At 34.1% G+C, this 15,465-nt stretch overlaps 1 protein-coding gene across 2 annotated transcripts in view; it reads right to left on the bottom strand.

The window, feature by feature from the left end:
- lmgA (anaphase promoting complex subunit lemming A) overlaps positions 1-15,465 on the bottom strand; it is a 176,510-nt gene that overhangs the window by 121,989 nt on the left and 39,056 nt on the right. The window contains exon 4 of one of the 2 annotated variants that reach the window (XM_081758260.1): positions 7,140-7,461. The exons of the other annotated variant lie outside the window; for it this stretch is intronic. The gene's annotated coding sequence lies outside the window, so the exon portion shown is untranslated. Of the gene's footprint in view, positions 1-7,139; positions 7,462-15,465 lie in introns of those variants that run through there. 2 annotated transcript variants of the gene reach the window in all.

Raw genomic sequence — 15,465 nt, 5'->3', positions numbered from 1 at the left:
CTTTGAGACAGCGAAGAATGTATTTTGAAGAATTGTTGTTTTCCGCTAAAACTATAGCAAAATTCTCTCATTTAATTGAATTTCCCATCCACAAACTCCACTAGAATTTGGAAATGTAATTTATAGCTCTTTGTGACGATTTCTATGTTTTACGTAGTTTGTGTATATTAAGTGCACCTTCATTCTCACTGTTGACGTTAAGCCATTGACACATGCGTTTCCCAGAAATTCACGCACGATATTTTAAAGTTGATAGCGGTAAAAGTGAGAAGCTTCGTATTATATAATACATTACGACAACGTTTGTACCCTGGACTAGAATATCAATAACTGAATCTATCTACGTCTACAAAACGTTCATAGGTGTAATGTTACTGTTACCAACCAACCAACCAAACAAACAAACAAACGAAAAAATTATTTTGTACGCTAGTATTACCTCATTGAGAATTTCCTTACTCGTCCCATCAGAATTCATACAGCAAAGTACGTTTTCATGTTTTCCACACTGAACTCTTTCAATCTTTCATCTCCGTTTATTTTATTTTTGTTTGGATTTTTTTATTATTTATTTTTATTTTTTAGTGCAGTCCTTTGTTTCTGTTGCTATCATGAAAAAATAATTCGCGTTCTTAAAAATTCAGAGACCACTTACAATACTGATGGGTTACTTCCCAACCTTCTTGTAACAGATACAGAAACACTCACATCACTAACAAGATTACATATATGCCTGCCAGTTCCTTCTCCTTCGTTAAGATCACTTTGTAAATTATTATTCGATTGATTACCAGCTACATCATTTTCTAAATCACAAGTAATATTTTCCGACTGAAACATGGCACTACTTACATTGCTGAAAACCGGGGTTTCATTCGATTTCAGTTTCACGCCTTGACGTACTTATCTCTAACCACACATTAAAATAAATAAATAAAATAAAAATAACAAAAAGAGCACTGCTATCCATTGCCATTTCATAGTATCTGAATAGTTAAAGTGATAAAAACATTTTTCTGATAGCAAACGATTCTGTCAATTACAATGAGTTTACACCCTAGACTGTATTTAAGAGCCTGATTTACTAAAAATAATACAAAATTTACCATTTTTCTTGTTTTACATAAGTGAAAGGAGATAATGAAATGCAATTTATCACAATCATGGATAATGTTATTCTACAACAGAAAATATGAACTTGAAGAATTTTCAGTGTTGCCATCCATAGAAACTACAGTATTGCCAGAATAATATTTCCCCCAAAATCGAAGTTAAAGCAGCGACTAGAGGAATGAACTCAACTGCATTTGATTACGTTATCATGTTGCCTTGAATCAAATAGTTTTAACATACAGTTATTAAAAGTACCCTAGTCTATGCCAATGGGTTAAAAAGAAATCCTTAAAAGCACGAAGACATGCGCTAATAAGATGATCGACGTTCGTTCCTTTGTCCCACTTGTCCTCATTTATGTCGTAAGTGAAGAGTGGACTAAACAAAGTGCAAATATAAACTATTTTCCTTCAATTTCACCTGGGAACATGACAGACCACAACAAGTCTCGTTTAGCTCAGGATGTAACCTGATGTACAGAATTACAGCCTTGCTCGGTCGTTGTTCGCAAGAGGAAGACAATCTCAGTCATCCACACAAGACTAACGACCATGAAACACCAAATAATAAGCATACGCTATGCTGTTACAGATCTTTCAGTGCAGACACTTTGTATTACTTTACTACAGCGAGCAATAGTATTTATACGTAGAAAGCTACTTGTAGTTCATCGAGAGGAATTCAATTACAGGTGAGTAGGCTATGTACACCCATGTCCAAAATGACTGTCGCATATCTATAACTGTCTTTTTGTAAGAATATAATTTGATGATTTTGCAGCGAGCTTTTAATACTGATATTATGTGTATAATCGGGAAATGTATATTTGTGGTAAATTTCATAGGAAAAGAATTATAAATACGAAAATTAGAATGAGTAAAAGAAAATGTTGCTAAAAGGACAAGAAAGTTTTATTTTCGTTTTATTGTTCTTATTTACTGCTCTTTTGACATGAAATTTGCCACATACATGTCTTTGCCGATTATACACATACTAACATTATAAGAAATACCAGGCGAATTCGTTATCAAATTATATTCCTACAACAACATATTTATAGACATGCGACAATCATTTTGGACATGACTGTACATTCAATACATTCGTCGAAGCTTCCGAAATTAACTTCTTGACGTGTTACTTTCGTCTGTCAAATATACAGGATGACCCAATAAAACATCTCAGATTTTAAAGGCTAATAAAACACAAGGTACCGCAGACAGAAACCTGTTTATTCAAAAATATAAAAATGTACTGGAAACAGTTTGCAATCACTTTGTTCTGATTTGAGTTGCTCTGTTCTGTTGTGTGGGCACTGTCTTCCGAAGTTTATGTGTGGTATAAACGGACGCTGTGCCTTCCATAGAATACCTTTCTCAATTACTTATCTTTGGAAATATGCAATAGTTGTGATCTATGAACCGTTTTTTACTATTATGATCCGTTAATTGACTTCACACTTGGACGCCTTGTCTTTTGGAAACGAAGTGGAATCTGCCCCATGTTTAGGAACGTTTTGATGTCAGCAATCTTATGCTAATGTGTGGACGTCCAGTGCTATTTAAAAACATAACACACTGTACCAGGTTGGCAACTCTGACAACCCAATAACCTCAAATGTTAATTAGTTTCATTCTCTATGCTAGTGTAAATGTATTTGCACCTGATTGTATTATTCCAGTAATATTGAACATTTCCATTCACTTTCCCATAATAAGCCATTGGAGGGACTTGACATTTGAATACTCTGCATATCGGAAACAAAGCGGTATCGGACATTCGTTTATAAGAACATTTTTACTTATTTGGATGTCCGCAATCACCTCGTCACTTTTGGACATGCATTTATATTGGACATGCACCCTGTATATTGTTTTGCATTTTTTATAAGTCATCAAGTTCAGATTCTGCATCCTGTGATTCCAGCGATTGTGAGAAAAGCTGCCAAAGTTGAAGAATATACGCTATGCTTGATGCAATCGTACCTAAAGATACAGAGTTTCTTAAAGAAAGAAGATTTTCCAAGTTTATTTGGACACAACTCTATAATAGGTAAACTTTTAGTTGTTAAACGCTGCAACATTTGAGATACTAGTAAATGCGGGCTGGCTATACATGCTAATTTTGGGATAATTACATATACGCGGCTCAAAATATTACCTGCGTTTTCGCAATTACTTGCGGGTATCACTATGTTCACTAAATGTAATTGATTTCCATGGAATATTTTGAGTCCTCTACCTTTCCAAGAAATAATTTAAACACTCACCCAGTCTCAGCATTTTTCTGAGTACTTAATTTGATATTTAATAAAATGTGACCACCGCAAAATATTGCAAAATCACTCTATAGCGCCTGAACTCTCCGTTTAACCCCAATGATGATCAATTATAGATATACCATAATATGGTGAAAGCATGTCTCACACACTAAATATTATACATTATAAGTGCTTTCGGTGACTTCGCATTCTAATATGACGTCCCACACCCATGTATTACAACAATTTTTTTCTGTATCTGATGAGATGTTTAGCGAAAGCGCTTATACTGTAATTTTCTTCCCAGAGTTGTGTGATTATTTTTACGGCATTTTTGTTTGGAAAAACTTTTTTTTTTTTTTTTAAATTTCAATTTAAAATAAAGAAAACTGTTGGTTCCATTTCCCTTTTCCCCATTGTAAGATGCACAAACACAACTACTATACTCGTACTCTGGCAGGAAAAAATTAAAAATTTTCAAGAATCAACAAAAACTGGTCGCTTCATACGAGAAAGAACCATTCCATGGACTCGATGGTTTCTTCTGTTCCAACGAAGAGTTTATAGTTTCATGATTCGGAATTCTCAGACGATTTCAGATTTGTACAGTTCTTAAAACAGTGGAAGGGGAAGGACAGTCGATTTCTGGTCAATCATTTAATATGAATTAGATCTGGCTGACAGTCAGAAAGGCTGATTTTCGATGATGCGTGGGGTATATATTAATTATTAGGCTGTCTGAACTTTTCGAGTGTGACCGTTATCATCAATATACGAAGTCCGCTAGAAAAATGTATCCACTCTTTGTCACCCTGTATCAGGATACTGGTATTGACAATTTTTCTGAAATTCAAGCATGTTGTATGGTTTTTCGCCCAACAGATGTCGCTACTGTCAGCACGGTCAGTGAGATAAGAAAATGACAGGAGCACGCTTGACGTTCGAGCAGCCTAAGTACGTTTCGAAGTATTTTATCGGGTTTGGGAATGCCATCGAAGTGCAGCGTCAGTGGAGAGGGGAGTTTGGTACTGAACCACCAAACCACCTAACAATCAAATGCATTGTTGACAAATTTGAAGCACATGGAACGATTTGTGATATTCACGAAGGAAGATCGGGAAGAATGCCTACAGCAACAAGTCCTGCTTCGTCGGCTTTCGTGTTGAAAAAGTTTAAAACGTCACCACAGAAGTCTGTTACGCAATATGCACGGGAGATGGGGGCTGGCACCACGAAGTGTACGACGAATTTTGAAAAACGCTAAGTGGAAATGTTACATTCCGCGATTACTGCATGCCATTAATGACGACGATCCCGAACGTCGAATCAGGGGCGGATCTAAGACAGACTTCTTGGGGGAAGGTTGTAATACTGCTACTTAGAGCTACTTTTAAGAGCACCAAATTCTGGAATGGGTTTTATTTATACATAAAATTAAAAAAAAAAAAAAAAAACTTTCCTCTTCTGGGGGGGGGGGGCAATCGCCCCGATCGCTCCTCTGGATCCGCCACTGCGTCGAATACAATTTTGTTAATGGTATCAGCAAATAGTAACTAACGATGAACAGTGTGTGACGAAGGTAGTGTGGTTTGATGAGGTCCAGTTTAAACTAAATGGAACAGTCTATCGACAGAACTGTGTCTACTGGGCTTGTGCTCCTGCCATTTTCTTATCTCACTAACCGTACTGACAGTACCGACATCTGTTGGGCGGAAAACCATACTACAACATACTTAAATTTCAGAACAACTGTCAATGCCAGTATCCTGTTACAAGGTGACAGAGTGTATACATTTTTCTGGCGGACACTGTACATCACACTTACCAACACTGACAAAGGCCTAATGCAGATCTCCAGCAAGCGTATATCTAACTTGCTTCACTTATTCATACAGAATGGTGTTTCCAACAGACATGATCCAATTGAATGATGTGACTATATTGAGTTGAAAAGCACGCCGAATACCATAGAAACCAGTTGCTTTTCTACGTTAAGCTTTGGGATACATTTCACAGTAGGTCATTGCTATTTATTTTCACAATGCTGACAAAGTGAAAACTATGTACTGTACAGAGTATGACAGCCAATGCTGCATTTGTAGCTTCTACCATGTTAAAAGATTATTTGCTAATCAAGTGTGTATTTACTTGTCTTTGTATATAATTTTTACAAAGCGGAGGAAAAAATAATTCATAGATATACAAAGTTCATTTACCACTATATGAATCGGGACAATTCTTAATCAGACTCCACATATAATACAATGTCAGCTTCATAAATATTAGTTATTTTTACCGTTATCCCGATTCGCTTTTAAAATTTCATAACCAAATTCCAAAGAAACATAGTAAGATGTAGTCCAAGTCATGTTATTTTAAAAACTGGTGGAATACGATACTTTTGAGTATACTCTCTTTGTTCAAACTGAAACACCCTTCTTTTGCGTGTCCACACTTTTATTAGAATAATAATTTTTATGAATGTTTCTTTAGTATCATAACTCAGGTACTGTATCAAAAAATAACATATTAAGTTTATTTTCTAACATTCAATACTTTTAATTTCTAGAAAATAACCCAAAATTAAAAAAAAAAAAAAAAAATGTGGTGGACATAAAGTACCCTTCCTTGGTGTAACGTGTTACCATAATGTGCATGAAGTTATTTCCAGCTAAAGTTGAAAATTCTGACACTAGGCGTCACTACGGGTACTTCTAACGAAAAGTGTGGTCCACCTAAACGGAAAAGACCTGCTAGTTTCAGTGATGATATTAAGAATGGAAAGTGTACGTACACCAATGAGTTGCGCGTAACACTGCATACCAAAGGAGGGTTAAAAAAAAATGTCCACCACATAAATTATTTTGTGTCCCAGAAAATGTAATATTCATCTCTGTTTTGTACTAACTATATACTACGACAACTGAAGGCACGAAATAAACAGAATAATTGGGACAGAAAATAATTATTTATGTGATGGACATTTTATAACCCTCTGTTGGTGTGCGGTGTTACGCGTAACTCATTGGTGCAGTAGGGTTAAAAATTCACATACATTAACTCTCGGAAGCCCGATGGGGTACATTTTGTTCCCCACATTCTCAAATTTGCTTCTGTTTCCTGTATTTTTTCTGCGATTTTGGCTGTTCTTTTCCCAGCTGAATATTTTTGGCCCTTCTATATTTTCTACATAAAAGCTCCGGTGAATGTAATTAATTATTGAAGTAATTCAAAATTTGTCCAAAATATACAATGAGCTTCCATGTAAAAAGGTTTTTTTTTTTTCCTTTTCATTTTTTTTAAACAACAAATGGCTCTGCTCTTCATGATATTGGTACGATGTTATTCACCAGTAATGCAAACATTTGAGAACTTTACAACATTTAATGTAAATAAATGTTTCCTTCAATCTTTTGCATTTTTGTTTCTTAGAGTTTGCTTTTCTAGGTCCATTCATTAATTTATTCAACAAGATATCTTGTTGTCATAATAATCTTAATTCTCTTTTTGCTTTTCAAAATATTGTATCATATTTTTTGAATTTATCAATATTATCAATAAAAGCTGTGCATGCAAACAAAATAATCTTAATGTTTTTCCTCCAATAAAAAATAAGTTGGGGTACAAAACGTACCCCACTGGGCTTTCACGAAACAAAAGAACTTGGGGTTTCGAGAGTTAAGGACAACAAAAAGGTTGAAAGAAGAACGATATAAACAAAAAATTAAGGTAAAGTTTTCAGATTTGCATTGCAATTAACATGATATTTCTGTCCAAAAATCACTTCTCTATTTATTATTTAAAAATCATATTCATTATTTTCTTATCATAGTAACAAAAATAAATAATATACAAACACATTCTGTCTTCAGCAACGGAGCTAACGAAGAAAATTGAACACATCTTCGGTCCTGTGGTCTTACTTCATCATGTTCTTACTACTACACATAAACACAGATATAGGTTCACTACAAATCACCAGCTACGTAAGCTCCTAGCAACACGTGCTTTATCTACTACTTCTACTCGGCTACAGGCGACACCAAATGTAGCACAAATCACAGACAACATTCATGCTCTTAACTCACCTGCGAAAAACAAAAAACAACATTTAAAATAAAGTCATGCAACAACAAAAGTAAGACTTAAAACAATGAAATAAAATTAAAATAAACAAAGAATACAAAATATAAATAAATTCTGTAATTACTCTGTGTTCTCCTCATTCACACTAATTACGCCTATGATAAAATTTCCAGTTTCTCACATGAAACTCTACGCTTCATGATAAGGTGCATGAAAGAACACAAAACTCTAAATATGTGGTAACTGGTGACAAGCTTTTTACTAAGTTCCTTGGTTCAAATTCAAATTCGTGGCTCCGCGTAGCGTAGTCGCTAACGCTCTGGTCTTCGGTGCGAGCGGTCCCGGGTTTGATTCCCAGTGGGGGCACTCGGTCGAAAAAGTGTAAAACGCCAATCCTTTCTTCCTTCCGTTTCCCCGGATAGTGTGCTCGCCAAAGAACGTGATCCCTCAAACGTGACGGCCTAAATGGCCATAGATGCCGAAAGCCCAGAAATCTAAATCCTAAATCAAAACCTAATACTGTGTTAAAATACTATTACCTGAACACTTTATATTTGTTTGAAAAAGAACATGTAATAATAATGGAATGTCTAATTATTCCTTATTACTGTTCTTTGTTTAGGTGGCCAGTTATTATTATTTTTTTTAAATTTTATTTATTTATTTATTTATTAACTTTTCCGCAGTGGGTCACGACTATCTTCCGGCTGATGGCTTTCGCTTTTACTTGAGTGTGCCGAATTGATAAGGATGCACTGAGTGGCCACTATACTTTGCCGAAAACCTAAGTAAGTTTACTACATGATAAGGTACATGAAATTTATTCCGACTTACTTATTTAAAATTAGAAGTTTCACTTTGTATCTTACTGCGGCTGATGAAGCTTGAAAGTTCACACGAAAAATTGACAAATTCCTTCATTTAACAAATATGTCGTAGTGAGTTACTTTTCGCTTTTTGAGTTGAAACATAAAAATGTACGTTCATTATTAAACGGAAATTTAATACTACAAATCACGTGATATCTTTACACAATTTGATGAAGTCTCTATCTCCTATAGATTCCTTCGTGGCTAAGTGATTAGCGTACGCGCCTTTGGTGTGGGAGACCGGGGTTCGATTCCCGCCAGGAGTTCATGTGGTTCGGATTCCACGTTAATCAGTAGGTCCACGTGTCACATAGCCTCGCTGCTGAAAGGTACGTTGAACTCAATCCAACTCAACAACTCTATCTACTATATGTACTATAGCTCAGATGATCGTTTTTTAAAATTTTATTCGTCACAATATACGTAATTATTTTTAACAGAAATAGCCTTGCACTTTAAACTATAGCATAGTACTAGGCCCTACTCGAAGGAAGGAAGGAAGGATACTGAACGCTAGAATCATCTTCGAAATTTTTAATTTTTAAATTTACCAGGATAAAATGGGAATTCAAGTGTCTTCAATGATTCAATATATGGCATCACAATTTAATTCTCGGAATTTGCGCGGAGCAGCGAGTCATATAGCTATTCGCATCCGAACTTGTTCTAACACACATTCAACTAGGTTGCAGACCTGTTGGCTCAATCTTCAGAGAATAGCATAACATGTTTGTGGGTAAAACTAGGAGCTGAAGCTTTCCTGGTGACGTGATGCAAATATATGTTCTCTGGATATCAACTAGGTCAAGTGTTCGTTGTTCGACGTTTCGAGAACATTGTTCTCATCTTCAGGGTCAGTATGAAGAGACTTGGCAAGGAATGTGTGTATATATACTATCAGGAGTGGCAAGGCTCTGATTGGCTGGTAGATTGTTCAATCAGTTGTCGGTCTGAAGAGAAGAACAATTATGTTTGTGGGTAGCACCATTGGTAGAAAATGAGGGACAGAATTGCAGAGAGGTACGTGTTCTCGAGTTCCTGACCCATAAATTCATCTGATATTGACCACATTATTCAAGGTTACCATATTTCACGAAATAAAAAACAGAACATCCGAAAAACAAAAACAAGTCTACAATCCTTTCATCTTTTAAATAACTTTTTCTTTATTGCAAAATGCTTATTTTAGACATACTTTAAACAACAAACGTCAATTTTCGTTATACACATCCACTGATATTATTGCTGAGAAAATTATAGCTCTCTCTTTCCTGCGCAATATTAGCAGAAGACCGCCTTCGTACTATTATTACACACTTTCCTTGTGGTCGATAGAAATTGAAATTGAACTATATATTTCAACTTTGATTTTTTTTCCCCCTCGAATTGACAGAAAACTCGGATAATTTCATTGTGAAAAAAAAAAAAAAAAATTCGTCGTAATGCTTACTTTACTCTTAAAATGGAGAACATGTTCGGATAAAATAGGATGTGTCGTAATCTTTGGGTTGAAAAATTGTTACTGCAGAGAGAAATGTAACATAAATAAGAAACGTTATTACAGTTAATATTGGCTTTACCTCAGAAAATATCGTAATATTAAATTACCGAATAGTTTCAATAGGCTCTCCTATCTTCTTCAGCGGTTAAATCAAGAACTTTAACTGTTAATTAACCTCACATCTCATGGCACTAACTATTTGAAACCTCATCGCATCTTTCAGACATGTAATCTGGTTACCACCTTGTTGGAATGTCGAGTTGATACACATTTGTTACTACGGTTTTCGAATAGCAAGATGTTTCACGTCCATTAAGATTATTCATAACAAGCATTTGTTAAAAATTTTTAAAGGTGTAGTATATATATATATATATAACTCATAAAATGTTTCCTATGGAGTATTGTACTGTATGGGGCAGAAACACGGACATTACGAAAAAAATAAAATGATGAAAAACGACTGGAAGCTTTCGAAATATGGGAGTGGAGAAGAATAGAGAGAGTTAGGTCGAGCGGAAAACGAATGAGAGGGTTTTAGAAATGGTGGGGAAGAAAAGAAAACAATTTTAGATATTATTAAGACGAGGAAGAGAAATTGGTTGGGACATTGGCTAAGAGGAACTGTATCATGAGGGGACTGATAGACAGTGCGGTGGCAGGAAAGAGAAGGAGAAAGTGAAGGAGACTACAATTGATGGACGATATCAAAACAGAAAAATCGTACGTAAAGACGAACAGGTTTGCGGAAGAGCATAGAGTATGGAAACTTGTCAGTTGCGTCAAATGACCTGTCAATAATGGCCGAATATCTATAATGATGATATCTTGACAATTTATATCACATAACTGCAGCAACAAGTAAACTTAGTGATATATCATCTGGATTCTTCTATCAGGAAACGTTATTTAGGTACAAGGATATATTACTGAAGCTCTTTAAAAAGTGCATTCTTTGTGATAGTTTCTCACACAGATGTTTATTTCAACAAGTTTGTAACCAAATAACGCATCCGAATGACGCCAGTAAAGTTTCAAATGTTAAAGTTAATGCCATGCATTGATTCATGTTTAATGAAGATCCTATTTGTCCCTGTCAAGGTAAAACTCAATGGCTGATATATTCTGTACATTAAAATTTCGAAACAAAATTTTTAAAAAGTGAGGTTCAAGTATGAATACGTCAAAAATAAGACATAAATAAATAAATAAAAGCAGTTAGTGCCATGGAATGTGAAGTAGATTAAAGCTAAGGTTTCGATTTAACGGCTGAAGAAGAAAGGTGAGTCTATCAACACTGTTCAGTAATATAATATTATGACGCTTTCTGAGCGTAAGTCCAATATTAACAGCCTGCCTTACTAACGTTAAAATACAAAATTTACCATTTTTCTTTTGCTTGTTTATTTATAAGTGAAAGGAGATAATAAAATGCAAGTCACCACAATCATAGATAATGTTATTCTACAACAGAAAATATGAATGTTCTATGTTGCCAACCATAGAAATTACAGTGTTGCCAGAAAAACAATTTCCCTAAAATCTAAGTTAAAGCAGCGAGTAGAGGAACGAACTTAACTGCATTTGATTACGTATCATGTTGTTTTGGTTTCTTGTAAACTACTTTTTAATTAACATTATTATTTAGTTTTAATAACTGTATGTGAAAACTATTTTGTTTATTACAAACTAAATACAACTGTTATTTAAAAAGTAATTCACAGAAAACCAAAATAATATGATACATAAGCAAATGCAGTTGATTTTGTTCCAGATTTTAGGGAAATTGTTTTTCTGGAAACACTGTAATTTCTATGGATGGCAACACTGAACATTCATATTTTCTGTTGTAGAATAACATTATCTATGATTGTGGTGACTTACATTTCATTATCTCCTTTCACTGATGAATAAACAAGTAAAAGAAAAATGGTAAATTTTGTATTATTTTTAGTAAGGCAGGCTCTTAATGCTCAATTATGCGTCAATACATTTCTATAAACAAAGTCTTTAAGAAAAATAAAAGTCGTATAACCTGCTTGAAGCCCTACGGGGTGTAACAATATTATGCACATACAGGGTATTTCAAAACAACATCGACAACGTTTGGGAGGTTATTCCTGACACCAAGATAAGACAAAAAGTATAGACTAACATGGGTACACTAATGCTTCCTTTTGGAGTTACAGGTTGCCGAAAACATGAAAAAATGAACTTTAAAGGTCTATAGCTCCAATACTATAAAGACCTACCATAGTCAGGTCAAGACTTCACTTAGGAACTAATATGTGTGCTATCCAAGAAATATATGTTTCAGAATTCTCAGGTACTCACGCAAAAATTTTTTATAGAGACAGTTGGTGAGTACTTCAAATTATATGCTCGTAGCCAAACTGGCTTTATAAACATTGCTGCGTGAGTCCCTTAAGATTCTAAAACATGTATTTTTGAATAGCGTACATAACATTTTCTAAGTGAGATCTTGAACCGACTACTGTATGTTTCATAGTTTTGGAGTTATGAACTTTTAAATTTCATTTTTTCATGTTTTCGACAGTCTAAACTCCGAAAGGAAGCAATTGTGCACCCAGCTTGGTCTATACTTTTCGTCTTATCTTGGTGTCAGGAATCACCTGCCAAACGTTGTCGGTGTTGTTTTGAAACACCCTATATATGATAATAATAATAAAACCAGCCTAGCAACCAACCAGAGATCGACTACTCAAAAAAAAAAAAAATAAAATAAAATAAAATAAATAAATAAATAAATAAATAAATAAATAAAAATAAAAAAATCACTTTGTTGACAGTCAATTAAAGATAACATGTTTTTTTGACTAAAGACAACCTTCCATCGTTGTTTCTTAACAACGCTACTTTATCAATGTAACGAATTTACGAATATCTCTACTTAAATATATATTGATATCTAACAAACAGCCTATTAATAAAACTAATAATTATTTAGTTACGGTTTTCACCTGATCAATTGTAAACAACTCGCATATAAATTCTAGACGAAGGACTGTTGTACACGTACATTACTGTAGCTAATAGGATTTCTTTTTACATTAGCTTTATTTATTTAATTCCAACACGTTAAATTATTTACAATTTTTCTTAAATAACACAGAAGAAAAAAATTAACTAAGGAAACTTTTATGCAAGATAAAATCTTCATAATTTTGTCTCTCGTCTGGCCAAATGATTAGCTAGGCCTGGTTCCTGGTGTAGGTACATAATTTTAAATTGTTGACTCAGCATCGCGAAGTAATTGGGAAGCTATTTAAATTAACTAGGTTTTAAACCCCTTTCTAAACAAGTAATACATAGCCAACATACTACCAATGTGCTCTGCATTTTATTTCTTAAACAAGTTATTAACAAGCAAGAAATCTGTAATAAGCCGAGTACGGAAACGCTGGCGCACTACAATTTCAAATCTATGTTTGTTAATTATACCTAGGGACACAAGTTTTTCGCACTAAACATTTGAAAATTTCGCGTTTCGTTTGTCATATTTCGCGTTTAGTCGCATTTTCCAAATCAAGTTTCGCATTAAGATATTCCCTGACATTTTTAAAATTGTTTTAATTCATACATCACTAGAGAAAAACACATTACCTAAAAACAAAATACACTAAATATTTCACTTGATATTGTAAATTTCACTTATAGAAAATTATATTTAGTATATATAAAGTCAAACTGAAGGAAAATCAGTAACATACTATGAGTAGGAAATAAAGTTTCGCTGTCTTCTGAGAATACACAGGCACAAGTTACATTTAAGCATTGAACATAAACATGTTACATGTTTCCACATTTTGTTCCTTCATTGTTGCACGTTTGTCACTTATCACAGTCCACGCCATTGGCTAGCTAATTAAAACGGCTCCTCCCCATCCAGATGCGATGGTGCTAGCTAACGCGCAACATGTTCTCGAATCACCCAAAATGCACCGTTCATGCCAAGCACCGTTCTACCGTTCTATCAGCGGAAAACTGGCGTTTTAAAATTAATGAAAACAAAAAATCGCGTTATTTCGCATATTGTTAGAAATTTCGCGCAAAACTGCCAATTTCGCGTTTTATCGCGCAATGGAAACCAATGAAAATACACGTAGAATATCATAAAGCGCCAGGAAACTGAAAATTACTTAATTCTGACGCATTTCGTTTTATCGCACATTGCGAAAAACTCGTGCCTCTAATTATAACTTAAACTTCGATGATTACTGCTCCGTAATAAATTGGCTAAGTATTTATTGCATAACGTAAACGTTTATATGTTTTGAACAATACCATGGCAATTAAATGTAATTATCAAAGTTCAACCTTTAATTCACGTTTCACCTCGATTTGAGATAACAGCATCTTCACGAAGTCCCTGTTACAAGTGAGCAAGATATCTACAATCTGGCATAAAACTGCAAAAGTCTTCATATAAATCTTTTGCAAAGGTACTTCACAGCAATAATACTTTTAAAAGAACAGGACTCTAGTGCAAGGACTTTACATTATCATATTAATAAAATACTGTAAGATGAAATTAGAAGTGAGATGAGTTGTACGTGAGTTGCCCGAATCTGCTGAGGAAGAAGTCAGAGAGCACCGAAACAGTACAATAAAGAAAAAAGTATATTTACAAATTAGTTATCCACATGTTCCATGTTGATCAAGAAGGAACATATGTCTAAGTACTAAAAATATAAAAATGTATTAAAACGTTAAAGAATGTATAATAACGTTCAATTGGCTGAATCTGATGAGGAAGGTGTCAGGAAACACCAAAACAGTAAAGTTAATAGTAAATAAATATTAGACGTAATACAGAAAAGAGTACGTGTACAAATTATTATAAACATACGTAAAGTGATATCCGTAAATAAATATGAGTAAATTCTTCTTGTAGCAGTCTTCTTACAAGTAACTGGTCGATTGAAGAATTTTGTAACCTCCGAACACTTATTAAAAAACTGAGAGATTCGATTTTGTTCCTGTTAAGAATGTCTTTCAAATGAAGCACACCTCAGACGAACTGTTCACCGCGTAACAGAAAAAAAAAGAAAAAACTAGAAATGCATCAAAAGATTGCGATCTTGACCAATAATTAGTTTTTGGATCAGGAGCCACAAAATTTTTGAACGGATCCTAAATCGAGTTTTCGTATTTTCTACGGAATAAGGACATCATACTGAGTTAAGTGATAGTTTTGGTTTGCCTACATTATATGTAGTTCTCCAGATATAAGGCCTACAACAAAATTTTTGATTGAAATATATTGGATCTTTTGATATTATATATAAATCAAACCGATATTAAGCTTGGAAAGAGGGTCGATAAGCAACGTTAGCTTATCATTATTTGGATTGTTTGATAACTGTCGTTATACGGGAACCACAAAACCAATACTTTATCAGCTGCTTCTTGAATAAAGAAATTTTCATTTATTTAGAGATTTGCCCAGGTGACCAAATCATCTGATTGTGTAACTATAAATGAACTATATCACATTTTAGAGAGAGAAAAAAAGCGATTTTACAGAAAGATAGTACACTAACAATTACATTTGAAATAACTGCAATGTACATTTTTCTTTTTAAAAAGTTAACGAAGCTCTGTATTTATACCCT

The sequence above is a fragment of the Thermobia domestica genome, chromosome 5 (genome assembly GCF_964235325.1).
Source record: "Thermobia domestica chromosome 5, izTheDome1.hap1.1, whole genome shotgun sequence".
NCBI classification, from domain to species: domain Eukaryota; kingdom Metazoa; phylum Arthropoda; class Insecta; order Zygentoma; family Lepismatidae; genus Thermobia; species Thermobia domestica.
Note: the sequence above shows the minus strand (reverse complement) of the source record. Positions and strands in the feature narration are given on the sequence as shown.